The following is a 27,358-nucleotide window of genomic DNA, read 5'->3' as shown; positions in this document are numbered from 1 at the left end:
TGTTTGTGCATATCGGGGGTATGTTTATATGGAAAAAAAAAATATGGACAGACATGGACCATGTACCATTCCAACTGAGTTATTGGATATTTGTTGAGAGTGCTGAGAGTGAAACATTTCATAAGTTATATAAGGTCATAAGTGAAATAAGGTTCACTGGGCATAAGTGCAGTGAAATATCATTAAAATTGGAACATTCTTGCAAATTCTCCAAAAATTCATTCCAGTATTAATTTGTTGGAACCGTAAAGAAATTTTAAATTTATTTCTAGTTAAAAAAAAAAATACTTTTAAAGAATGTTTCCATTAACAGTATTTTTCAAACTAGAAATAATTTTTAAATTTCTATAAAGTTCCAACAAACTATCTAGTATCTCTGTTACTACACTTTAAGTTTGTTTCCCAAGCCGAATACAAACTCAATGTTTTGCAGCATTTGCTATATCCTCTTTCCCTTGCAGCACAACAATGGCAGTTGCTTATTATTCCCATACTGTTGTTTACTCTACTTTCATGTGCTTGTAAACTTAAAAAGAAATATAAAGGAAATTATATTTATTACAACAACAATAAGAACAAAAAAAAAGGCTAGGATAACAACAACTTTGTAAACGGATGCATTTGGTTGGTATCAAACAACTACAATGTAAGAACTGCCACTAAAAGGCAAAGAATACAAAAAAAGAAAAACTTTAATAAAAAAAGAGAGAGACATGCCACTAACACATATAACAGACATTATGCGTCTACATTCATTATCCTTGTAATCCTTGGCAAATACTCTGCTAAGTAGTTAAGTAAACTGAAAGCTGCCGCTGCAAGAATACCAAGCATTTAAAAAAAAAAAAAAACAAAAAACCTCGACCAACTCAAGAAACGCACTTTTTTCGTAGTCTCAATTCCTTGCTGGAAGAAAACATACAACAAATATTTTGCTTTACTTCAGTTCAGTGCTTCACTCTCCTGCAGTGCAGTGCTGGTTTTAACCGTATGGAGGATATTTGGTTTCTTTGATTTCACCTCCCAGCGTTTTTCCGTCTGTCGGCTGGTCCGTTTTGAGTTCCTGCACTTGTGCGTGGTACATAGCCGCATATCCGACAAAGTTTAACAGCACATATTTTTGCACTAATTGCAGTAAATGAAAAATAATTTCTTCTATAACACGAAAGAACGAACAAAGACGTAAAAAAAAGGAGCAAAGACAATGCCATAAGATAGGAAATACTTGTAGTTATGAAAAGTTTTCTTCGCCTCCAACCCTTAATTTCACATAGTTGGGAAAAGTTATGTTGAAAAAGGATTCTTAGCCAGAGAACGACAGGAAATTTCACTATATTGGCATATTCAAACGGAAATTTAATGAAAAAAAAAAAAAAATACTGAACTCTTCAGTCAGCTAGTTGCTTAGGGGAATTGAGGGCAATTTAAGAGATTTGTATACCCTACACCACCACTGGGGTACAGGGTATTATGACTTTGTGCATTTGTTTGTAACACCCAAAAGGACGAGAGATAGACCCATTGATAAGTATAAGGATCGACTCAGAATCACTTTCTGATACGATTAAGCTATGTCCGTCTGTCTTTCTGTCCTCCTGCCTGTCCGCCTGTCTGTCCACCTGTCTGTCCGTCTGTTCATGTTAATTTGTGAACAAAGGAGGTAGGGTTTGGGGAGAGGGGAGCTTCCCCCACGTTCTTGGTTCGAGACTTTTATATTGATTTTAGGCACGACGCTAAATTTGGAGTTAAGATTCATAGTCTACTCCCAAAAAACTTTCACTTTACGATCTTTTATCATGCTCGTGGCAGATGTCAGTTTGGATGGTTTTGGGGAGAGGGGAGCTTCCTCAACTTTCTTGAACCCAAAATTTTATATCAGTGTCTTAGTTTTTGGTTACTAAAAGGATGCGAGCAAAAATTCGCTTCAGTTGGCCCGATCCGTCCAGCCATCTAGGGTTCGGAGGGATCCGCACCGCCTTCGGATAACAAAAAATTAAATAACTTTTCCAGAAAAATAACCCATGAGCTGAAAGTCCATTAGATCTTGAACAATCAAAAACGTGCTAAGTTCGGCTGGGCCGAATCCTATAACCCCCCCCCCCCCCCCACCATGGATCGCATTTGTCAAGTTATTTGCCAGCTATCTCTTTCTTTGTAGGCAAACAAAGGATAACTGATAAAAGTTGCCATACTATTAAAGCTGTATCAGGTTATGAACCGATTCAGGCCATACTTGGTTGACTATAGTAAAAGTCATTGAGTCAAGATCCCAAATCCCAGATCGGCTTATATGGCAGCAGACCACACTGCGCAAAATTTCAGCCACATCGGATGCGTATTGCGCACTGTAAAGGCTCAAGAACCTCCCTCTAGACGCTCACCGTAGCGCTGAAGTTAGCATATTCGTCTATGACGCTGAACAGCTGGGTTCCAATCCTGGTGAGAACATCAGAAAATAAAACATCAGCGGTGGTTATTTCTTCATAATGCTGGCGATATTTGTGAGGTACTCTGTCATGTAAAAACTTCTCCCCAAAGAGGCGTTGCACTGCGGCACGCCGTTAGGACTCGGCTATAAAAAGGAAGCCTCTTATCATTGAGCTTAAAACTTGAATCGCACAGCACACATTGATATGTGAGGAGTTTGGCCTTGTTACTTAAGGGAATGGTGGTGGGCAAATTTGCAGAGTCTCAAGAATTCAAGATCCGAGATCGATTTATATGGTAGATATACCAAAACATGAATCCCGAACACCTGGGTTCGAATCATGGCGAGACCATCAGAAAAAATTTTCAGCGGTGGTTTTCCCCTCCTAATGCTGGCAACATTTGTGGGGTACTATGGCATGTAAAACTTCTCTCCAAAGAGGTGTCGCACTGCGGCACACCGTCGGAGTTGGCTATAAAAAGGAGCTGAAAACTTGAATCGGACTACACTCATCGATATGTGAGAAGTTTACCCCTGTTCATGGGCAAAATTTGCATTTTCATGTGACTTTTTATAAGTTTCTCCCTATCCTAGCCTATAATTTGGAGTTGTGGTACATCCGGCAATCTACGACCATAGTGTTTGATCAAGTAGGATTGGGTGGGCAGATGATCGGGTGACATGAATCGTGTCGTATCGCTAATTATAAGGGAAACACACAGCAAGATATCATCAATCGTAGCTTAGTATAAATTGAGGCGAATATATCCGCCGGAACGTAGTTGAACCACATCTAATATAGGGAAGGTTAAATATAGACGGCGGATGGTGTCCACTAACGGATTTCACTCGAAAGCTGTTTATGTTTTCCGCTACCATATCGTCCCTTTTTGAAGAGATGAACGCCTCGCTCTAGATCATTTAGTGGTTAAACTGCCTTCACTCTACGGTCCACTGATTTTTTATATCCTCCAACATAGAACGGAGGAGTATACTAACGGAGTATACTAATCACACCGTTTGTAACACCTGAAAAAATTGCTCTGCAACCCGATGAAGTGCATGTATACTTGCTCGTCTGGACATTCCAAGTCGTTCGCCATCGCTATCCGTCCATCCGTCTGTGGAAATCACGATAGCCCTCGAACGCGTAAAGTTAGCCGCTCGAAATTGTGCACAGATACTTGTTGTTAATGTGTTTATTGGGGATTGCAAATGGGTTCAGACTTGAGACTCTAGAAGCTGAAATTATTATCCCATTGGACTGAAATTTTTCAGTATTCTGTTCTGTTACAACTTCGAAAATCGTTATAAGTATGGCTAAAATCGGTGTGTAACCAGATATAACTCCCATATAAACGGCGATATGGCAGATCGTAGTGTGATTTAGGCGAAATTTTGTGTGCTCTCTTATAGTCACCTAAAAACAAAAATTTGGTATCCAATTTCGGAAGGGGTATCTAGTGGGGCCCGCCCAACCCCAAAATCTTCAATAGCAACAATATGGGACTCAAACGAAAGGTATTTAAGATTAAAAAACGTATCGGATATCCAATTGTCGGACCAAGTGTTTGGGGGACCTCCCCAACCCTTAAAACCCCCTAAATCGGACATATTTACCGACCATGGCAATATGGGACTCAAATAAGAGGTATTTGCGAGTAGAATACGAATCTGATATCCAAATGTGGGACTAGGTTTCTATCTAGCCTATCCCCAAGAAGGGTGAGGCAACCGACCTTACCAATTACCGACCAATAGCGTTATACTCTGCGCTTTCCAAAGTTATGGAGAGCATGGTCAGTTACCATTTTATGAGATACTTAGAGCCCAATGGTCCTCTATGCGACCGACAATACGGGTCCCGCAGAAATCGCTCCACGGGTGACCTGATGGCATTCCTGTCTGAACGTTGGAGTCGCTCTATACACCAGTTCGGTCCACGGGTGACCTCTATTCACCAGTTCGGTGAGAGTAAGGTCGTGGCATTCGATGTCTCCAAGGCATTTGATAAGGTCTGGCACGTTGCACTATTTTCAAAGCTTGTCGCATTTGGTGTCGGCAATAACTTCGTTCGATTTGTATGGAGTTTTCTGAGAGATCGCACTATAAGAGTTGTTGTAGATGGGTTCTCAACTGACGAATATAGATTGACCGCAGGAGTACCACAAGGCGCTGTCCTTTCTCCCTCTCTTTTTCTAATTTTTATTGGCGATCTACTGGGTCTAACTTCCAATCCGATCTACTCGTTCGCGGATGACAGCAATTCATTTTCATTCGACCATAGGACGAGTCTTCTAGAGATTGAAGACAGGAGGTGGATTATGGACATAACACTTTGCCAGGATTTGCTGGCCATTTCTGATTGGGGTCGAATGAACAGAGTACATTTTTATGCACGCTCAACACAGTGCTGTTTGTTGTTCTACAAACTATTGACACTTTACAATCGTCAATATCTATCGACGGTGTAGACAGCATGCAGTCAGAGGCTCCTGACGTTCTGGGCAAAAAGATTCATTGTGATGTCTGGTGTCGAAAGGAGCATTCAAGTGCTTATGCTTTCTTAAGCGGTGTAAGAAATATTTTACTTCCGCCAATCTTCTAAATATCTGCACTACGTACATCAGAAAATGGAAATGGAATACAACTCGCATATGTGAGCTGGAGCTCCAAAATCATCCTTAGAGCTGTTTGACCGTGTCCAGAGGCGGGATTTGGTGTTGATTGGAGATGGTAGGGTACCCAACTCTATTGTTACCCTTGAACATCGTCGAAATGTAGATTGTGTGGCTCTGTTCTGTCGATTCTTCCACAGTGTGTGTTCTTCAGAAATCAGTCTTCTGATTCCTGTCTTGAAATTGTGATGGTTTATAGTCGGCCCGTCCTATCACTCTTGGGATTATCAACAAATTAATGGCGCTTTTTCCGATCAGTTACTACTACGTCGCCAAAAGTGTCTGAAGTCCTATAATACCTTCTGCCGGGATTCGATAGTGCTTTGACAATAGCCTAAATCTTGGCAATACCGTTAAGTTTCAGTGCTTCAAATGTCCTTTGCCAGTGATACGGCTTATTTTCGTTAACCACATTATTGATCTCCATATTCAGTTACCTGATTTCAAGACTCGTTCCATTGGTTGATTTGCTGGCTAATTAAATTAAAGTTATACCACCCATTTCTTGAGATACTTTGAGGGACCAATATATCATATATCATACCAATATATATATATCATTTTCCAACCACCTTCTAGTATTTCCTCATAAAATATTACCCCCAGTAGGGTGCATGCGGAAAATGTCTCAAAAATTAATCCCATAAACAAAGTTAGATGCAACTAAGAAAAACAACAAAGAAAATGATGATGTAATTAAAGCGCCAAAGCTAAAAATTCTTATGCGCGAAAATGTTTAACCGAAAAAGAATCCGCTAATTAAATCGCCTCTACTTGGTGTTTATGATAAAGTGTTAAAAGAAGAAAAAAAAGAAATGGTACAAAGAAATTTTTAAGTACACCCAAATAACGTCAAAATGAACGAAAACCTTTTTGAAATTAAATCTGAAATTCTTTGTCTTTACTTTTGCCTTTTCGGGCACTCTGCTTCTATAGCAAATGCTAGGAATTTTGTGTCATTGAAAATGGCCTTCAAGAATATTGGCCATTGGAGTAATGCCTCATTGAAAACAATTGAAAAAGAGCTACGTCGGACTGTCACTGGAGACAATGAAGCCGCTGCTTTCATTGAATAACAAATAAGTAATTGAAAGTTTTCCCAATGTTGTTCGTTGTGTTGTTGGCTTTGGTTTTTTTTTTTGTTCTTTGGCCAAACACATTAAACACTGCTTATTTGTTGGGTTCAGTTTTCCTCCACTCTTTTGCACTTTTTCAGCAAAAGGATGAAGTGAGGTGAGATGTCCTTTTTTTCAAAGCGTTAGGGGAAATTTTGTGCTTTCTCAGCTTTTCTTTTTTTGACATTCGTCGTTGTTGGTTAGCAGTAAACAAGCTCAAAAGTCTCCTAATTAGTTTTGTTTTTCTTTAATTTGCCTCTTCTATTCTATTTTCCTCCCTTTGACGCTTTTAATCCTATTTTTATTCAATTAGACGCGCTTTGCTCCTTCCACTTTTTTGTTTGGTTTTTCTTTTCCGCATACCCCCTCCTATGTTTGATTCGACATGAACCAAGGATGAAGAAATTTATGGAGATTTATTTTTGCTTAATATACGCAAAAGCATGACAACGACATGTATCCTTTCATGGACATTTTAGAAGTTTTTTTTTTTTTTTGGAAACTGGCGTTTTTGGTTTGATTCTTCTTTACTTTCTTAGTTTCTTTTGTCAGAGGACAGTTAATGAGGCATTTGAGAAAGTACTTTGGCAATGAATACAAAAAAGCAAGAAAACAAAACAAACTTAAAATTTTTAGTAAGAAAATACTCCAAAGGGAATTCGAGGAACCAATATCTTGTCCTCAAGGCAAGACAATATTAAAATGAAATCTGTAAACTTTAATGAAGAAACAAAAAAACTTAGCATCATTTTGCTTTAGGGACCTTTTTGTGTAATGTTATTCAAATCCTAGGTAATTTAAAGATTTTTTTCAATTTAAAGTACGTGTTATTCGAACAAATTGAAATAAAGAGTGATCTATTTAAAATAAGTAAAAAGGCGTTAAGTTCGGCCGGGATACCCACCACCTCGGGTATATATGTAAACCACCTTTCGTCAAAATTAAGTTGCAGAAAAATGTCGAAGAGCCTAACACAACTCACGGTCCCAAATTTCAGCGAAATCGGACAATAAATACGCCTTTTATAGGCCCAAAACCTTAAATCGAGAGAGTGGTCTATATAACAGCTATATCCACATCTGGACCGATCTGAGCCAAATTGAAGAAGAATGTCGAGTGGCTTAACACAATTCACTGTCCCAAATTTCGGCGAAATCGGACAATACATACGCCTTTTATGGGCCCAAAACCTTAAATCGAGAGATCGGTCTATATTTCAGCTATATCCAAATCTGGACCGATCTAGGGCAAATTGAAGGATAATGTCAAAGGGCCTAACACAACTCACTGTCCCAAATTTTGTCAAAATCGGACAATAAATGCGCCTTTTATGGGCCCAAAACCTTAAATCGAGAGATCGGTCTATATTTCAGCTATATCCAAATCTGGACCGATCTAGGGCAAATTGAAGAAGAATGTCAAAGGGCCTAACACAACTCACTGTCCCAAATTTCAGCAAAATCGGAAAATAAATGTGGATTTTATGGGCCAAAAACCTCAAATCGACAGATCGGTTTATATGGCAGCTATATGCAAATCTTGATCGATCTGAACCAAATTGAAGAAAAATGCCGAAGGGCCTAACACAACTCACTGTTTTAAATTTCAGCAAAATCGGATAATAAATGTGGCTTTTATGGGCCTAAGACCCTAAATCGACGGATCGGTCTATATGGCAGCTATATCCAAATCTGGACCGATCATAACTAAATTGAAGACAAATGTCGAAGGGCCTAAACCAACTCACTGTTCCAAATTTCAGCAAAATCGGGTAATAAATGTGGCTTTTATGGGCCTAAGACCCTAAATCGGCGGATCGGTCTATATGGCAGCTATATCCAAATCTGGACCGATCTAAGCCAAAATGAAGAAGAATGTCGAAGGGTCTAACACAGCTCACTGTCCCAAATTTCAGCAAAATCTGATAATAATATGTGACTTTTATGGACCTAAGACCCTAAATCGGGGGATCGGTCTATATGGGGGCTATATCAAGATATAGTCCATTATAACCCATCTTCGAACTTAACCTGCTTATGGACAAAAAAAAGAATCTATGCAAAATTTCAGCTCAATATCTCTATTTTTAAATACTGTAGGGTGATTTCGACAAACAGACGGACGGACATGGCTAAATCGTCCTAGATTTTTACGCTGATCAAGAATATATGTACTTTAAAGGGTCGGAAATGGATATTTCGATGTGCTGCAAACGGAATGACAAAATGAATATACCCTAGCCTTTGGTGGGGGGTATAATACTTCTTGGGCAACTATGGAAAGCAATGCTTATCTATTTAGTGTTAGACAAGTCAAGCAAATAAGATTCGGCATGGTCGAACTTTGCATGTTTCTCTGTGGTTGCCCAAAAAGTAATTGCGGATTTTTTAAAAGAAAGTAAATGCATTTTTAATAAAACTTAAAATGAACTTTAATCAAATATACTTTTTTACACTTTTTTTCTAAAGCAAGCTAAAAGTAACAGCTGATAACTGACAGAAGAAAGAATGCAATTACAGAGTCACAAGCTGTGAAAAAATTTGTCAACGCCGACTATATGAAAAATCCGCAATGACTTTTTGGGCAACTCAATACCTTTTATACCCTACACCACCACTTTGGTGCAGAGTATTATAACTTAGTGCATTTGTTTGTAACTCCCTGTAGGAAGAGAGATAGAACCATCGATAAGTATGCCGATCGTCTCAGAATCACTTTCTGAGGATTGTGCAGGATATCTTTCCGCACGAATTTTGCCTTTCTTTCCTTACTGGTTTAGCATATTAAAGATATGACGATTCAGTACTACAAACCAAGACTTATATTTAATTCTCCAACACTCTTTATATGCCAACAAAATCCAATTTTATGACTTCCTTATGTTTTTCCATAGCTATAGAGCCAAAAAAACTAAATATTTTCATGGCTATTTCCTAAAATCGTTCAAAAATTAGTATGTAAATATGCATTAGAAATTTGACAATTCCAATGCATCCAAAGTGAAAAAATCAAATTTAAAATCTATGGCGTTCAGTTAATATTGCATAACTTCCCCATACTTTTTTATTTTTATTTTTTTGCTGTTGTTTACTGATTTTTTAATCGCTTCTCAGACCACCATAAGCTCTCATTAGCATAAAGAGCTTCCAAACAATAAAAGACATAAGTTTGCGATATAATTGACCTCCGAATGTTTGAATAAAAGCACATCAAAAGAATACCATCCCAAACCAATTTACTTTCATTTCCTTAACAGAGATTGCATTACTCTGATGCCCCAAAGAAAAGAAGATAAACAAGAAAATTGTCGTCTTCCAAAAATTAAAAAAAAAAAAACGGCAGAAAAATGTGGTAGTTAAACGTTCACCTGATTGTGACCATTGTCTTGGCATTTTGTGTCTCTGTGTTTTGGGTGACTTAAAAACCAACAAACAGAAGCGCAAAAAGCGCGGTCGATTTCCAGCTATTATGTAATGTCACAGAAACCAAATTGTTTTCTGTTCAGTTTCACTTTCGATTTCTGTTAAAACCAATTTTTAAACTGGTCGCCTTGTGCGATTTTTTTTCAACAAAAAAATATGCTTTTGTGGTTAATATAAATTGAAAAAAAAAAAAAATCCATTGAACTTCCACAAAACGGAAGCAGTAACTGCTGGCAGTTGAAGATGATGCAGCAGCAGCAGCTTACCATTACCAGGCAAGGCTTCCACCAGCGAACAACAATGGGGAACACCTTGAAAGCCACAATTGTTGGTCATGTTGTTCGTTGTTTGTTTGTTGGCTGGCCACTGACTTATAATACAGACCCCCACAAGACGCCAAAAGCAATTTATTTGTTAAGATGATGCTTCCTTTTCATCTTCAAAAAAACTCTTCTTGTAGTTGTTTTCTTTTTTTGCCACTGAACTTTCCTTTATATCCTTCTTTTTCTTGAGGTTTTTGTGGAAGGAAAAATATTTTGGTTGCTGTTGACTTCGTTTTCTTTAAAAATGCGGTAATAAAGTGAAGATGAACGACCATGTTGCCAAAAATGCTGAATAACCTGTTCCTGTTTTATAGGATTCGATAGGTAGGGGGGGCTGAGGAGCTAAGGTCGAGGCTGTAGAAAGTGTGGATAAAGGTGATAATGACGTTGTTGATTCCCCACTCATACTTTAAGCCATTGTATGCCGAGGAAGTAAAACAGTGGGTCTAATAAATTAACCATGAATTGCACAAAAAAAGCAACAAGTAAAAGCGTGCCAAGTTCGGCCGGGCCGAATATTGTTAACCCTCCTCCATGGATTGCACTTGTCAAGTTCCTTGCAGGATATCTCTTTATAGGCCAACAAAGGATGATGGATGAAAATTACCGTGCAGAAGCTGTAGGGAAATCGAGGAAGAAGAGACTATAGAACACCTTCTGTGTGTGTGTCCCGCACTAGCAGTTAGAAGGAGTCCCACTTTAGGTTTGGTCTGATTCGCAAGTTACTGGGCTTTTGAAAGCGATCCGGATGGTTCAATGGTAGGAACTAGAAGGCATCTTCCTTTTTCTGTTGCTGTGGTATCACAATGGACGAAAACGTCAAAGTGAGCCTGATGGCAGTCTGCCACTTCAACCTAACCTACCTTGCTAATGGAGCTATATCAAGTTATGGTTTCGGTTTCGATTCGGACCATACTTAGTTGAAATGTTGGAGACCCCAGTAGAAGTCGTTGTGAAAAATGATTTCTACTTCTCAGCCAAATCGGACAAAAATTGTCCCCTATAGGAGTTCTAGAAGTAAAATCGGGAGATTGTTTTATATGGGAGCTATACCAGATTATTAACCGATTCAGACCATATGTGGCAGGTATGTTTGAATTCACAGAAGAACTCGTTGAAAGAAATTTTCGCCAAATCGAATACGAGGCTCAAGAAGCTATATAAGATTATGAACCGATTTTGACCTAACCTGGCATACTTGGTGGGACTCTCCCCCCTTACGGCCAGATCTCGGGTGGAACGATTTAAGCAAAATGTTGGATTTTGGAAACATGGAACTGGTATACAATTTCGGAGTCAAATAAACTGGGGGTACGCCCCATCCCAAAACCCCGGGTGGGACATGTTTACCGATTAGGACAATATGGGTATCAAATGAAAGGTATTTAAGGGAAGAGTACGAACTTGGCATAAAAATGTCACCTTAAGTGTAAAGGGGATTCCCCACACCCACAAAGAGGACACTTTTACCGCTTTGGACAATATGGGTATCAAATGAAAGGTATTCAAAAAAAGAATACAAATCTGACATAAAAATTTTTTCCATGGTGTATGAGGGGCTTTTCCACTTACCAAAACCCCCCAGCAGGACATATTTACCGATTGCAACAATTAAGGACACAAATAAAAGGTATTTGCGAGTTAAATACGAATGCCATGTAAAACTTCTCTCCAAAGAGGTGTCGCACTGCGACACGTCATTCGGACTCGGCAATAAAGAGGAGGTCCCTTATCATTGAGCTTCATTTAAATCGGACTGCACTCATTGATATGTGAGAAGTTTGCCCCTGTTCCTTAGTGGAATGTTCATGGGCAAAAATTTCCATTTGCATGGTACTAAAAATTGGGTTCAAGTAACCAGGATGTCGCTCTAGGCCCAAAACCGCACCAAAAGTACCGCCAGAATCAAAGAAAAAGGAACAGGGGCAAACTTTTCACATATCAATGAGTGTTGTCTGATTCAAGTTTAAGCTCAATGATAAGGGCCCTCCTTTTTATAGCCAAGTCCGAACGGCGAGCCGCAGTGCCGCATCTCTTTGTGGAGAAGTTTCAACATGCCATACCAAATGGTACAGTACCTCCCAAAGGTCGCCAGCATTAGGAGGGATAGCCAGGATTCGAAACCAGGCGTTCAGCGTCATAGGCGGACATGCTAACCTCTGCGCTGCGATGGTCTCCTGTCTCCTGTGTGAATGAAAGGTATTTGGGAGTAGAGTATGAATATAATATTAAAAATTTAAGCCACTTATCTAAAGAGCCGTTCCAAGCCCAAAACCGCGTCAAAGGTACCGCCCAAAATTAAAGTGAACCGTTCGTGACAATATGGGACTCAAATGAAAGGTATTCAGGAGCAGAATACGAATATAATGTCGAAAATTGAATCCAAGCACCTACGACGACGCCCCCAGCCCAAAAACGCAATAAAAGTGCCGCCCAAAATCAAAAGTTGAACGATCGGGAAAATATGGGACTCTAATGGAAGGCATTCGAGAGTAGAGTACGAATGTGATTATTGAATATAAAAAATTGGATGTATTAACCCAGGGAGTCGCCCCAAAACCAAAACCGTCCCAATTGGGCACATTAGACAATCACGATAATATGGGACTCAAATAAAAAAGTATTCGGGAGTAGTTTACGAATATGGTATTTAAAATGAGGTTCAAGTGATAGGAGATTGCCTACCCCTTAAAACATCTCCCAAAGTGGATCTATCCCTCTGGAATATTTTTTAAGGATTTGACGTAGTGTGAATATCTCACTATAAACTCTCACTATACCATCATCAGAGATTGATTCTGAGGTATCCCCTATGCCGCCATCTTCGGACAATAGAAGCTAGGACAGATGTTCCCTCCATATCCCAAGCACACTATATGTGTCAGTTACTACATTTCCTTCTTTGTATCTGCAAGAGAATGTGTCTACTTCAAATGTTTGATGTTTAAAATGTCCGTACTTTATTTTGACTCATCACACTCACGTCTTTACATTTCCTTTTTTTCTGAAGAATAGACGTCTCTTCGTTTGTCACGATACCTCTCATTGCGCATTTTTACTGATTGCAGGGTTGCACTGTATGCTGCATTCTTGGCTTTAGTAACATTTTTACACTCTTGGTCGTACCATGGGTTTCTTGGGGAGGCTTCTCCTACCCAAGTACGGACTTTGCGGCATTTTCCAAGGAGTGGACTATGGTTTACCACTGCGCCGATATATCATCAGGATAGGGAGTGTTTTCATCAAGCAATTGGGAAAGTCAAGTGGAGTATGCCGTTGCTATCGTTTGTGCCTGCAGCTTTTCAAAGCCCAATTTCTGTGCAGCGTCGGATCATACTTTTCGCTCCACGTTCAATCGGTTAAAAGCATTTGCTGCAAAAAAGTAATGATCCGAATCTGTATTCACTCCAGGGATCGATCGTACATCTAACATCTATTACAACGTGAACACTTTGGTTGCTTACTTCTTGATCAGGGGCAATCATGTGGCCTTGTTAATTTTTATACCCAACACCATAGGATGGGAGTATACTATTCTAGTCATTCCGTTTGTAACACCTCGATATATTCACGGGATAGCTGTGACACCGCGCAGGCTGGAACATTGTGGTCCGTTCTGTGTGTTGTTCATTGCTGTCACGAGAAGCTTAGCTGCGAGCTACAGAGCGTGTCCAAATACTGAGTGCCTATAATGCTCGATATGACAAGTCGAGTAATTGGCGCCTTTATATAACCAATGGGGGCCACCGTAGCGCAGAGGTTAGCATGTCCGCCTATGACGCTGAACGCCTGGGTTCGAATCCTGGCGAGACCATCAGAAAAAATTTTCAGCGGTGGTTTTCCCCCCCTAATGCTGGCTACATTTGTTAGGTACTATGCCATGCAAAGCCTCTCTCCAAAGAGGTGTCGCACTGCGGCAAGCCGTTCGGACTCGGCTATAAAAAGGAGGTCCTTTATCATTGAGCTTAAAACTTGAATCGGACTGCACACATTGATATGTGAGAAGTTTGCCCCTGTTCCTTAGTGGAAAGTTCATGGGCAAAATTTACATTTGCATATAACCAATGACCACCTTGTTCCCGCAGCGATCGGTACTTTGGCCGGAGATTGCTCACATACAGGAGTTTGACGAGGATCACCACCTCCACATGAAAATATGGCTACAACAACAACCATGTAAACCGATCTTCAGACTTGATTTCTTGAGCCTCTAGAGGAAGCAATTACCCCTCGATAATCTTAATATTTGAATGTGAAATTTTTATAACTTTTAACAGAAATGAAAACAGCCACAATCTGATATAGGGTAGCTCTTATATAGATGAAAAAAATATTCAAAAAAGTTTTCAAATGTGATTCCCGGTGGATTATTCGTTAGTCTTAAACATTTTTAATCTCGTTTCATTGTCTTTCAACTCAAGCTTAATGACCAAGCGAATGCAACATCCAAAGGAGAGATTGATAATTGAGTCTTGAAGAAAAGAAAGTTCCTCAGACAAGGCAGGACACATGTCACCCTACTGAGGGACGCGTTTCGATAATTGGGTCTCATTATCTCATAGGCACCATCGTGAACTACATCCGCCTGTCTGCCGGCCTACAGTACATAGCCTGTTGTTCGTAGTACATATACTTGAGATCATATAGAGCACAAATCCTATGTGAAATCTCAACTACCAGATTGTTCGCTGTAAGCTTTTTCACTGAGCCAGATCTCTTCAAACAAACTCCATTTCCCCTCTATGCCTTTTGCATTCATTTTATTCCCTTGTCATTTTCATTTTTAATCTCTATGACCCACTGTCCATTTGTCAGCGATGAGCTCTCTTACTGGGGACAGCTTCCAGAGCTGGCTGTTGTTAGTAGTGGTAATATGACTTTTCTTACCGCCATATGATATTCTGGTAGCAAAAAGCAATAAACTAGTCCCGCATGCGAGTAAGTCTCTTGACTGGTTTTCTTCATATCAGTCTGGATGTGGCGATGCACTGGGGCTGGTTCATTATGAAAGTGTTAAGCAATATTCACGTCCACCGAAAGTATTCAACGAATCAGACAAAAAACTAACAGGGTGTTATGGGCTCATCCAGCCACCGTCATCAACAACAACAGCGGAGTGGTAGCAGCAGCAGTAGAAGTTGACAGTCCACCGTAGACACAACTTTTACTTTCAATATTTACAATTTTTAAGATAAAGAAAAGGCTGTGGCGTATTTTTTCTTCACTGTTTCTTTTTTTTTTTGCCTTTATTTAGGTTACATGTAATTTAATATACAAAAACAAGGAGTGACAAAAATGAAGAAAAAAACTTCATTTTTATCGCCTTTTTTCAGTCTATTCTTTTTCGACGATTTTGTCGACGTGCTTGGCAATTTATATTGCTGCCGCTTAAGAATGTTGTCGTTTTTTGTAATTCCTTTAATATTCCACACAGGTGAAATTAACTTAAATTGACTTTTTGATTACTTTCTTGTCAATGGATGAGTTTTTTTTTTTCGGCGCTGCTCCATTATTTTCATCTTTTCAATGCAGCTCTTCATTGAGTGAAGAAAAAATTGTTTCTTTTTTGGAGGAACTCAATTTTTGTAACTAACATGAAAATGTATTAAACAACTTGTATTGCTTTAACTAGGATTACAGTGGTTTCTTCCTTACAGCCATATTGAATGATTTTTGTTTAAATTCAGTTTACTTCATTAAAGCAATCCTGGCGTAGGTTGTTTTAATTAAACTTATTTGCAAAAATTTGTTAATAGCATGTTGTTTTCCGAATACAATGTAAATCTGCAAGACAAAAAACAAAATCACCTGAAAACTTTTTAATAATCTCACAAATTTGTAATTTTTTGCCTTTTTGTGGGTTGCAATGTATTTGAGCTAGCAATGCCTTGGGATATTTTGTAGAAGCATACAATTATCAAATTGTGAACATTGCAATTGAGACCAAATGAAATTATGTCTTGTTTACATTTTAAGCAAATTAACTAAAAACGAGATGTAATAACGAAAGCATTTTTGTTTTAAGGGAGATACGATTTTGTTTGCAACGAAAAAATTGCTTTGATATTTTATATTGAGAATAATTCAATGAGATTTTTCATTAGGAGTTAATTGCACTCAGAGCAAATAAGAAATAACAAGTGAAAGCGTGCTAAGTTCGGCCGGGCTGAATCTTATATACCCTCCACCATGGATAAAAATTTGTCGAGTTCATTTCCCGATGTCTATATTGTGCTGTTTTAGGCTATAGACCGAGGCTGTGTCAGGCTACAGACCGATTCAGACCATATTTGATACGTATGTTGAAGGTCATGGGAGAAACCGTTGTACAAAAATTCAGCCAAATCGAATAACAATTGCGCCCTCTAGAGGCTCTAGAAGTCAAGATCCCAGATCCGTTTATATGACAGCTATATCAGGATATGGACCGATTTGAATCATACTTAGCACAGTTGTTGGAAGTCATAATAAAACACGGCAGGCCAAATTTTAGCTAAATTGAATAGGAATTACGCCCTCTAGAGGCTCAAGAAGTAAGGTAGGGAGATCGGTTTATATGGGAGCTGCATGAGACTATAGACCGATTCGAAACATATTTGATACGTATGTTGAGGGTTATGGAAAAAGCCGTTATTCAAAATTTCAGCAAATTGGATAATAATTACGCCTTCTAGAGGCTCAAGACTAGGCACAGCTATTGGAAGTCATAACAAAATACCTCATGCAAAGTTTCAGCCAAATCGGATGAGAATTGCGCCCTCTAGAGGCTCAAGAAGTCAAGATCCCAGATCGGTTTATATGGCAGCTATATCAGGTTATGTACCGATTTGAGCCAAACTCAGCACAGTTATTGGAAGTCATAATAAAACACCTCATGCAAAATTGCAGCCAAATTGGTTGAGAATTGCGCGCTCTATTGGCTCAAGAAGTCAAGATCCAAGATCGGTTTATATGACAGGTATACCAGATTATGAATCGATTTGAATCATACTTAACACAGATGTTAGAAGTGATACCAAAACACTACGTGCAAAATTTAAGTCAAATCGGATAATTGCGCCCTCTAGAGGCTCAAGATGTCAAGACCCAAGATCGGTTTATATGGCATTTATATCGAAACATAGACCGATTTGAACCATACTTAGCGCAGTTGTTGGAAGAGATACTAAAACACCAAGTGCTAAATTTCAGGTAAATCGAACGAGAATTGCGCCCTCTAGAGTCTCAATAAGTCAAGACCCAAAATCGGTTAATACGGCAGCTATATCAAAACATTTCAGTCAAATCGGATGAGAATTGCACCCTCTAGAGGGTCAAGCAGCCAAGATCGGTTTATATGGCAGCTATATCAAAACATAGACCGATACTTAGCTTAGTTGTTGGAAGAGATACTAAAACACCAAGTGCTAAATTTCAGGTAAATCGAACGAGAATTGCGCCCTCTAGGGGCTCAAGAAGTCAAGACTCAATATCGGTTTATATGGCAGCTATATCAAATATAGACCGATTTGGCCCATTTACTATCCCAACCGACCTACACTAATAAACAGTATTTGTGCAAAATTTCAAGCGGCTAGCTTTACTCCTTCGAAAGTTAGCGTGCTTTCGACAGACAGAGGGACGGACAAACATGGCTAGATCGATTTAAAATCACATGACGATCAAGAATATATGTACTATATAGGGTCTCAGACGCATATTTCGAGGTATTACAAACAGAATGACGAGATTACTATACCCCCATCCTATGGTGGAGGGTATAATAAAGCTTTTATGGGCCACATACCTTTTATCGGCAGATCGGTCTATATGGCAGCTATATCTAAATATAGTCCGACCTCAACCATGTTAAGCTTGGATATCGGGAGGCTTAAACTACTCACTGTGTCAAATTACAGCGAAATCGGGTAATAAATAGGGCTTTTGTGGGCTTCAGACCCTTAACCGGCTTATCGGTCTATATGACAGCTATATCTATAGCCAGATCTGAACCATATTTGAGTCCTATATTAGGAGGCGTAAAACTACTTACTGTTTAAAATTTCAGCGAAATCGGTTACAAAATATATCTTTTATGGGCTTCAGACCCTTTATCGGGAAATCGGTCTATATGGCAGCTATATCTAAATATAGTCCGATCTGAACCATACTTAAGCTAGATGTCGGGAGGCTTCAAATAACCCACTGTTTCAATTTTCAGCGAAATTGGGCAATAAATAAAGCTTTTATGGGCTTCAGACCCTTTATCGGCAGATCGGTCTATATGGCAGCTATATCTAAATATAGTCCGATCTGAACCATACTTAAGTTAGATGTCGGGAGGCTTCAAATAAGCCTCTGTTTCAGTTTTCAACGAAATTGGGCAATAAATAAAGCTTTTATGGGCTTCAGACCCTTTATCGGCAGATCGGTCTATATGGCAGCTATATCAAAATATAGTCCGATATGGATCATATTTAGGTCAGATGTCGGGAGGCCTAACTACCTACTCACTGTTTAAAATTTTAGCAAAATCCGATGAAAAGTTAAGTTTTTATGGGCATTAGACCCTTTTTTGGAAAATCGGTCTATTTAGCAGCTATATCCAAATATGGTCCGATTTGGCCAGTTCAAAAACTTAACCAGCGTGCATCAAAAAGATGCACGCAAATTTCAGCTCAATATCTAAATTTTTGAAGGCTGTAGAGTGATTACAACAGAGGGACGGACAGACGGATAGACAGACAGACACACAGACATCGTTAAATCGTCTTAAAATTTTACGACGATCCGAAATATATATACTTTGTAGGGTCGGAAATTGATATTTCGATGTGTTGCAAACGGAATGACTAAATGAATATATCCCCTATCCTATGGTGGTGGGTATAAAAATGTGTTAAGTTCGGCCACCCACCATCAAGGATTATGCAAAAAATTTAAAGAATTCAACATAGCTGAAGACATATTCCCATGTATTTTACATATCAAACTTTTGCCAAGTAAGAACAAATTGAAGCTTCTAGGGGTCCTATGGGAGCAATATCAAGTTAAGGACCGACTTACACTATACTAGACACGGTTATTGAAAGTCATAAGAAAACACTCCGTGCTAAATTTAAGCCAAATCGGATAACAATAGCGGCTTCCAGGGCCTTAAGATATCAAATCGATTGATTGGCTTATATGGGAGTTATATCAGGTTATGAACCGATGCGAACCGTACTTGGCACGGTAATTGAAATTCCCAACAAAACACTCCAGGCAATGTTTCAGCCAAATCGGATTACAATTGCGGCTTCTAGGGGCCCAAGATGTCAAATCGGGAGATCGGCCGACATGGGCGCTACATATATCAGGTTATGGATCGATGTGGACCGTCTTTGCACGGTAGTTGTAAAACCCAGTAAAAGACTCAGTGCAAAATGCAGCTTCTAGGGCCTCAAGATTGCAAATCGGGGAATCGGTTTATATGGAAACTATATCAAATCTGAACCGATATGACCCATTTTCTATCATCAGCTACCTACATTGATGAGAGCTATTTATGCAAAACTTCACGCGGGTATATTTATTTGGTCGACCGTGATTTCGGCAGACGGACGGACATCACTAGATCGACTCAGAATGTCCAGAGGATCAAGAATATACAGTGGTGGAAAAAATAACAGGAACAACAGTTACTTAGAATAATATTGCACAAAAGAGTAAAAAACATGCTTATTTCTGTGTAATGCTGAACCTTAATATTGGGTTTTGAACTGTGAACTTAAATTTTATATTAAATCTCATATGATTCAGGGATACTCGTTATGGTGATTTTTTTCGTACATTTATTTGGAAACAATAATAGAGGCACTTACCAAAACGTTACTATAAGAATTGTCGTAACTGTAAATCTAAAATGAGAGAAAAACAAAATATTTCATAAATTACAGCATTAGTAAATAAAAATGGTTCGAGGAGTTCACACAACTGAACTGAAAGAAAAAAGTGATTAAACAATTAAACATAAAAACTGAAAGGAATATTAAAAATCTTTGTTTGTTTACTGCCTCAGAGGTTTTCAATAAGGTTAAGGTCCCATAGTTGCGTTAGGCCTTTCAAGCTCAGTATGGAAAACTCTGGGAACAAGAATTCCCCTAGTCTGGAAAAGTGCTTTGAGTCGTTAACTTACATAAACTGTCACTTAAGGCCATTTTTTCCTGGGCAAATGGAAGCATTTTATTCCCTTCCATTCCATATCCTTGTTATCTACCTTGTAATCTACAATACACATTTTGTTCCTAATCGGAGCAGATACAAAAAAAACACCCACAAATCATCAATGAGACTCCACCCATGTTTCACAGCCTTCTACGGGTGCTTAGGATTATATTCTTTGGTTGTGGGTCGATGGACGATGGAAGTTTTTAATGCATCTCATATTACAAGAACTCACCAAAGTCGGGCAATAAATCCACCTTTTATGGGCCGTACACCTTAAATCGAGAGATCGGTATACATTATAGCGTTATCCAAACATTGGTCGATCTGGACCATAAAGGGCAAGGATGTCAAACAGACTAACACATATCTGTGTGCAAAACTTCAGCAAAATATCTTGGCCATATTGAACAGGGATATCAAATAGCCTAACACAGCTCACTGTGCGAAATCGATTAACAAATGCTACTTTCATGGGACCAAGAATTTAATTTGGAAGATCGGTCTACATGGGGTTTAAATCAAGATATAGTCCGATTTAGTCCATCTTCGAGCTTAAACTGCCTTAAGACAAAAAAAGAATCTATGCAAAGTTTAAGCTCAATATCTCTATTTTTATACTCTACACCATAGGATTATTCGTCATTCCGTTTAAAACACATCGAAATATTGATCTAAGGCCCAACAAAGTATATATATATTCCTGATCGTCTTGACATTTTAAATCGGCGGACCTGTCCGTCCGTCGGTCGGAAGCACTCTAACTTTCGAAGAAATAAAGCTAGAAGCTTCAAATTTTGCATGAATACTTCCTATTAGTGTAGGTCAGTTGGGATTGTAAATGGGCTATATCGGTCCATGTTTTCATACAGCTGGGACCCCGGATCTTGACTTCTTGAGCCTCTAGAGGGTGAAACAGTTAACCGATTTGTCTGACATTTTGAAAGAGGTGCTTTGTTATGACTTCCAACAACTATGCCAAGTATTATTAAAATCGATTAATCTCCTGATTATAATTTTTTAGCCCCCAGAGAGCGCAATTCATATCCGATTTGGCTGAAATTTTGCACAATGACTTCTACTTTAGTCTCAGCCAATCGGAACTGTCCTCTATAGCGGTTAAATAAAATAAATCGGAAGAATGGTTTATATAAGAGCTTTATCAGATTATGGACCGATTCAGACCATACTTGGCATGGATGTAGGAGGTCTGCAAAAGGAAATTTGCCCATGAACATTCCATTTGGGGGCAAATTATTCACATATCAATGAGGGACCTTCTTTTTATAGCCGGATGCGTGCCGCAGTGAGGGAAGTTTATATGCATGGCATACTACCCAACAAACGTCGCCAGCATTAGAAGGCGTTCAGCATTATAGGCGAACATATTAACCTCTGCGCTACGGTAGCTTGTTGGAGGTAATACGAGTATGAGAGCCAAATCAGATAAGAATTGCGCCCTTTAAGGACAAAAATGTCATATGGATGGTTCGATTTCTATGGGGGCTTTATCCATATCTAAACGGATATGTCTCAGCTGCAATCCCCAAAGACCTACATAGATAAATAGTATTTTTTTTTTCTAATTACTAAGCGAATAACTTTATTCGCTTCTGTGTTCTCTAAATATCCTAAACTTGAGACTCTGCAACTTTGGTGGATCGCCCCCACAGTAATCAGGTAGTAAGTAGAAATGGTTAAGCATGACAAATTAACTGGTTTTGTAACATGGTGTGGTCCGTGGTAGCATGGTGTGTTCTCTGGTTACAGGCAAGTTGCATGTTAGCATCAATACTAGCCCACCCTAAATGGGGACATCTGTATATAGCCCGAATGATGTAAATCCAGAAGTGTTCTGGCTTGCTGGCGTGATGTTATCTTCTTCAAACGCAATGGGCGACGGATAGTCTCCAAGGATAATGCACACTCGGTAGATGCGCCCCACGCCATAAAAGGATAACACTTGTTTGCAAATTACCCTTCATTTTTTTGCCGTTGTTCCAGTAAGCGATCGGTTAACGATAACCCCTGCCGACGCCATGTCCAGATGCACAGAATCATGTGTATACCATGAGAGTAGTGTAAATTGTGCAGACAAAAATTGTGTCATAACCCAAAAGCACATGGATTGGGAAAAGTACAGCTTATAGACAGGGTTGTCGAGCGTGGTAAATGTGGTATTTGTGCCATAGAGGCGTTGTCGCAATAAATACGGTACAAGTACAATATACCAACGTACGGCCCTTGAAGTCTTGACAAATAATATGGCTGATGAGTAATTCTAAACAAAATTACGAAACGCGTCCCATAGTGAGTGGTTGGTGTGTGTTGTGATCTCTGGCTTTCCTTTTGCAAAGAAAAAAATCCCCGATCACTGAGCTCGTCCCGAAAGAGAAACAAGCAAAACAAATAAAATTAAGTGATCTCCGCTCTAACAATCAAAAACTTGAAAATGGAAAAATCTTTAGATTTTATACATATAAGTGGGCATCCCGTTAGCCGAGTTGGTAGCGTGCTTGGATTGCCGCCAGAAGCTTTGGTCTGTCGCTATTGTGGTATTACAATGAACTTAAAATTGTCTAAGTGAGTCTGTACAGGACTGACACTCTTACCTAACCTAACCTATATATATAAGTAAACTGACAACAGCAAATTTGGGTATGTTGGCAATGTAAGATAGTGTAGATAGGTTGTCTGTCTTCAGTTTACATATATATATATACAAGCTGGACCGGGCCCGCTCCGCTGCGCCTTCTTTTACTTTATATGGAACAAAATGTTCCTTGGAATATTTATTTTCGACAAAGAAAGAGCTTTTAGTGAAATACCATGCTACGAAAATAGTATATCGCTTGACAAACAGGCTAACAATATAAGTGACTTTATCTGAATTCCATGTGATCTTTATTGGTCTACGAATTTAAGTTTGGATGTAAGGTGTACTCCATTTTTAAAATACATTATTTCAGCTCCATATTCTGATGATGTCTGATTTAGGGGTGTTTTCGGTGTTGAGGTGGTCCCACAGACACTTGGCACTCAAAAAATATCAGCATCGTGCTCTTCTCTCAAATACCATTTATTTGAATCCCATATTGCCATTGGTTTTGAGTGGAGTTTACACGGGGACGCGTCCCCCAAACACATGGTCCCAAAATAGGTTATCAAATTCGTTTTCTAGTCTTAAATGCCTTTCATTTAAGTCACATATTGGCATGTCGAAAAATTTTTATCCTTTAGGAGGTGTTTTGGGAAAGGGGTGATGCCTTAAATCCATGTTCCTACATTTGGATATCAAATTCGTATACTACTCCCAAATACCTTCATTTAAGCCCCATATTGTGATGGTCAGTACAAAATAGCTGTTTGTGGAGTTTTTTGGCGAAAAGGTAGGCCCTTAGAAAATTGGTTCCGAAAGTGTGTATCAATCACGAGTTCTACTCCCCAATACCTTTCATTTAAGCTCCACATTGACATGGTCGGTAAATATGCCCGACTTAGAGGTGTTTTAGAGAGTGGTTAGCCCTGAAAATACATCAGCACCGTGCTCTACTCTCAAATATCATTAATTTGAATCCCATATTGCTATGGGCCTCCAAATTTGATATCAAAATCGTTTTCTAATCTCAAATACTTTTCATTTAAACCCCTCATTGTAAAAGTCAGCAAATATGTCCGGTTTGGGGTATGGGCCCTACAAAGGTCAATATCGAGCACCACACTCTTAAATACCCAAATTTTCATGGTGAGTAGATACATTCTATCTGGGGTTTTTTTTTTGGGTGGGATTTCCCCTAGGCAATTTATCCTGAATTTTGATTTGAGATTTGTGGTCTTCTCCCATATACCTTTCATTTGAGCCCCATATTACCATAGTCGGCAAAAATGACCGGCTTGGGGGTGGTTTGGGGGCTAGAGCGGCCGTTCAGTGACTTGGCCAAGAACATAAATATCAGGTTCAGGTTCTACTCTAAAATACCTCTTATTATAGCCCCATATTGGAATAGTCAGCAAATGTGTCCTACATCGGTGGTGTTATGGGGGTGGGGTGGCCTTATAGACACTTTTTCCTTAATATTGATGTCAAATTCGTGCTTTATTCCCAAAGACCATAAATTTGATTTCTTTGGGGGTTATTTTTGGGATGGGCGGCCCACAAACACTTGGTCCCACATCTAGATATCAGATTCGTATTCTATACTCAAATACCCTAAGCCCCATATTGCCATGGTCAGTAAATAAGTCCTGTTTGGGTGGTGTTTTTGGGGAAGGGGTGGACCCCCAAAAACTTTCTCCCAAATTTGGATATCAGATTCCTATTTTACTCGCAAACACTTTTCATTTGAGTCCCATATGACCATGGTCGGTAAATATTTTCGATTTAGGGTGGTTTTGGGGATTGGGGTGGTTCCCCTAAACACTTGGTCGGACAATTAGATTTCAGATACGTTTTCTTATCCTACATACCTTTCGTTTGAATCCCATATTGCCATGGTCGGTATATATGTCCGATTTAGGGTTGTTTTGGGGGTGGTCCCCCTATCACTTAGTCCTACAATTGTATATCAGATACGTTTTCTTATCCGAAATACCTTTCATTTCAGTTTCATATTGGCGTGGTGGGTCTCAATAAATATTTGGTAGGTTTTGAGGTGGGACCCCCCATTCCTAGGTATCCCCTCCGAAATTTGGATACCAGATTTTTGTTAGTATGTTACTATGAGGGAGCACACAAAATGTCGCTTAAATCTCACCACCCATCTCCGAGGTCAAGCGTTTTTGAAAATTAGGGTAAGGGGAGGGTCCGCTCCCCCTTCAGATTTCAAAAAATGGAGTACCCTTTTTTCACCACGGGATCATTGAAAATTTCATGAAAATCGGTGTAGTCGTTTTTGAGTCTATAAGAGCACACAAACAAACAAACCGACTGACCGACAAGCACAATTTGATTTTTATATATTGTGTAAGAAGTAGATATTCTTTTTTTTTAATTTGCATTTTTAAAACAGTTTCTGAGAAACATTTCTCATTCATCTTTTTGTGTCCCCAATGGCATCATTAACATTTCCAAACATGGATTTTGTTAAAAAAAAAAACTTATTCATCAATTCATGAATCATTGTTGATATTTAGGCCAATTTAAACAAAAACACAATGGCCTACACCTTCATTTGTTATTTACAAAAAACTGTAAGCCACATGTTTGCGATTTTTCAGCAAATGATCTATTATGTATTGTAATGCAAATTTCTATACAACCAAATATGGCTCTAAAAAATTTTATATTCTGTTTTTTTTTTCGAAGAAAGTAACGAATTTCAATGATTTTGCGACCGTCGCCAAAACTATATAAAAATGCTAAAATAATGATTGCGTTCATATTCAGCAATGGAATTTAATTCAGCATCATGTGATTGGAAAAAAAGTGAAATTTTGCTTTTGTTTCGATGCTAACTGACTGTCTGGGTGGATAAAGGCAGGCAATGGGAGTGCACTGCGTTGTAGATTGTTAGGCTTTTTTGGTGAAAGAAAATAAATGTTAAATGAATATTTTCAATAATTAACAAATAAATACATTTTGAGAAGGCACACTCAGTCAACACAGCCCTAAAAGAGTCACTCAAACCAAATGAATAAATACCTACAGACAATCTCCATCGCACAAAGTCACAATCCATAAAATGACGCTACCAACTAAGGTAAAAATCCACTGGAAAACAAAACCAATAGCAAGTGTTATTTTTGCCGTCAGCAAAGAGATCTTGGAGTGATGACAACGATGTAGTCGTCTGTCATTTTTTCGTTATGCTTTCAGTGAACGAAAAAAAAAAAAACAAATCCTAATCTGAAACTTTAGAAAGGGGGGAGGGAGGGGGAGCAGGCGTCGTTTATGGCCGTTGTAAAACAGCCTATATGCATAAATTATTTGTTTGCAAGTCAACAAACAAACAGACAACGCCTCCACTCAACTTCAAGTCTTTAATCTATGGTATAGGGTGTTTGGTATGCCCAAGTTAAAAGAGATCTTCAATGCGGGCTTAAGCATTAAATTACTCGATTCATGTTGAGCGACAGAAAGTATTTGTTTGCATTTCATATTGATTTTAGAAATTCATAGTACAGTGTGAATTTCGTGTGTTTATGAGCTACAGTGAGACAATTCACAGTCCAAAGACATTTTGGAGTTATCGGTGTGGCAACTACATATAACCAATTATTGGAATAGTTTGTAGAAATTCCATTGGAAATTAGGTCAGATGTTGTTGGGAGAAAGATACCTTTTGTTTTCAAGGCCATTTGGGTAAAAGCAAAAAGAAAACGTTTCAAAAATACTTGTTTGTGAAAAGTAGAAACAAACTAAAATATAGCAGACAGGCGAGACAGCCATAACCAAATCGATGAAGAATGACATATAAATCATGAATCTACAAAAGATCGTCCTTTGCTAAATATAAAAGGATTTTATTTCATATAGAGCCTACCCTTATTTTTGTTTTCTTTTGATCTCAATAAGCAAAATTTGAAATATTAGGGCGATCGGTAAAAAATATCCCTTTATGTTGGATTAAGTACTTGCTAAGGTGTCCAGTTGAGTATTTCAGGTTCTAGCATGAAATTGGTAAATTGAATAAACATTAATATGGAGTTTATAATAAAAACATAAACTTTATTCTGCATCACTATTGCGGCTGTTTTAAAATGTATAGTTCGACTCAGAAATTCCTCGTGATTCGGCTTAGTTATGTTAGTCTGTTAGCAAACCCTTTCTGTGCCGTTTGTCAGTCTGTCTTTATTTTTTTAATCAAGATAGATATAGATTTAAGGTTATCATGGTACGTTTGCATCTTTCAATACTTTGGAGCCAATTTTCGAAGACTTGGGCAGACATTTCAGTCGAAACAGGCGCTATTTCCCGTTAAATACTTGCTCTGAGCTCTTGCTACGTCGCATTATGGCGTGGACAGATGAAACAGGTGGCAAAAATCAGAATTTTCATGTGCGGCTACTAAACTTTTGAAAGAACCTTGCTTATGTAAAACATTCCAACGATTTCAAAAATGCCATTCACAAAAATGTCAGATTTGTATAATCCATGCCCAATTTTGTTAAGATCAGTAACAAAACAATCCATGCCAAATTTTGTATTGATCGGTTGAAAATTGTAGCTACTAGGGCCATTTAAGTGCAAATGGGGCGATACATATAT

General features: G+C 38.7%; 1 protein-coding gene across 2 annotated transcripts in view; it reads left to right on the top strand.

Moving 5' to 3' along the window:
* LOC106090690 (trithorax group protein osa) overlaps positions 1–27,358 on the top strand; it is an 82,423-nt gene that overhangs the window by 5,736 nt on the left and 49,329 nt on the right. The window lies entirely within an intron of this gene.

This window comes from Stomoxys calcitrans, chromosome 4 (assembly GCF_963082655.1).
Source record: "Stomoxys calcitrans chromosome 4, idStoCalc2.1, whole genome shotgun sequence".
NCBI classification, from domain to species: Eukaryota; Metazoa; Arthropoda; class Insecta; order Diptera; family Muscidae; genus Stomoxys; species Stomoxys calcitrans.
Note: the sequence above shows the minus strand (reverse complement) of the source record. Positions and strands in the feature narration are given on the sequence as shown.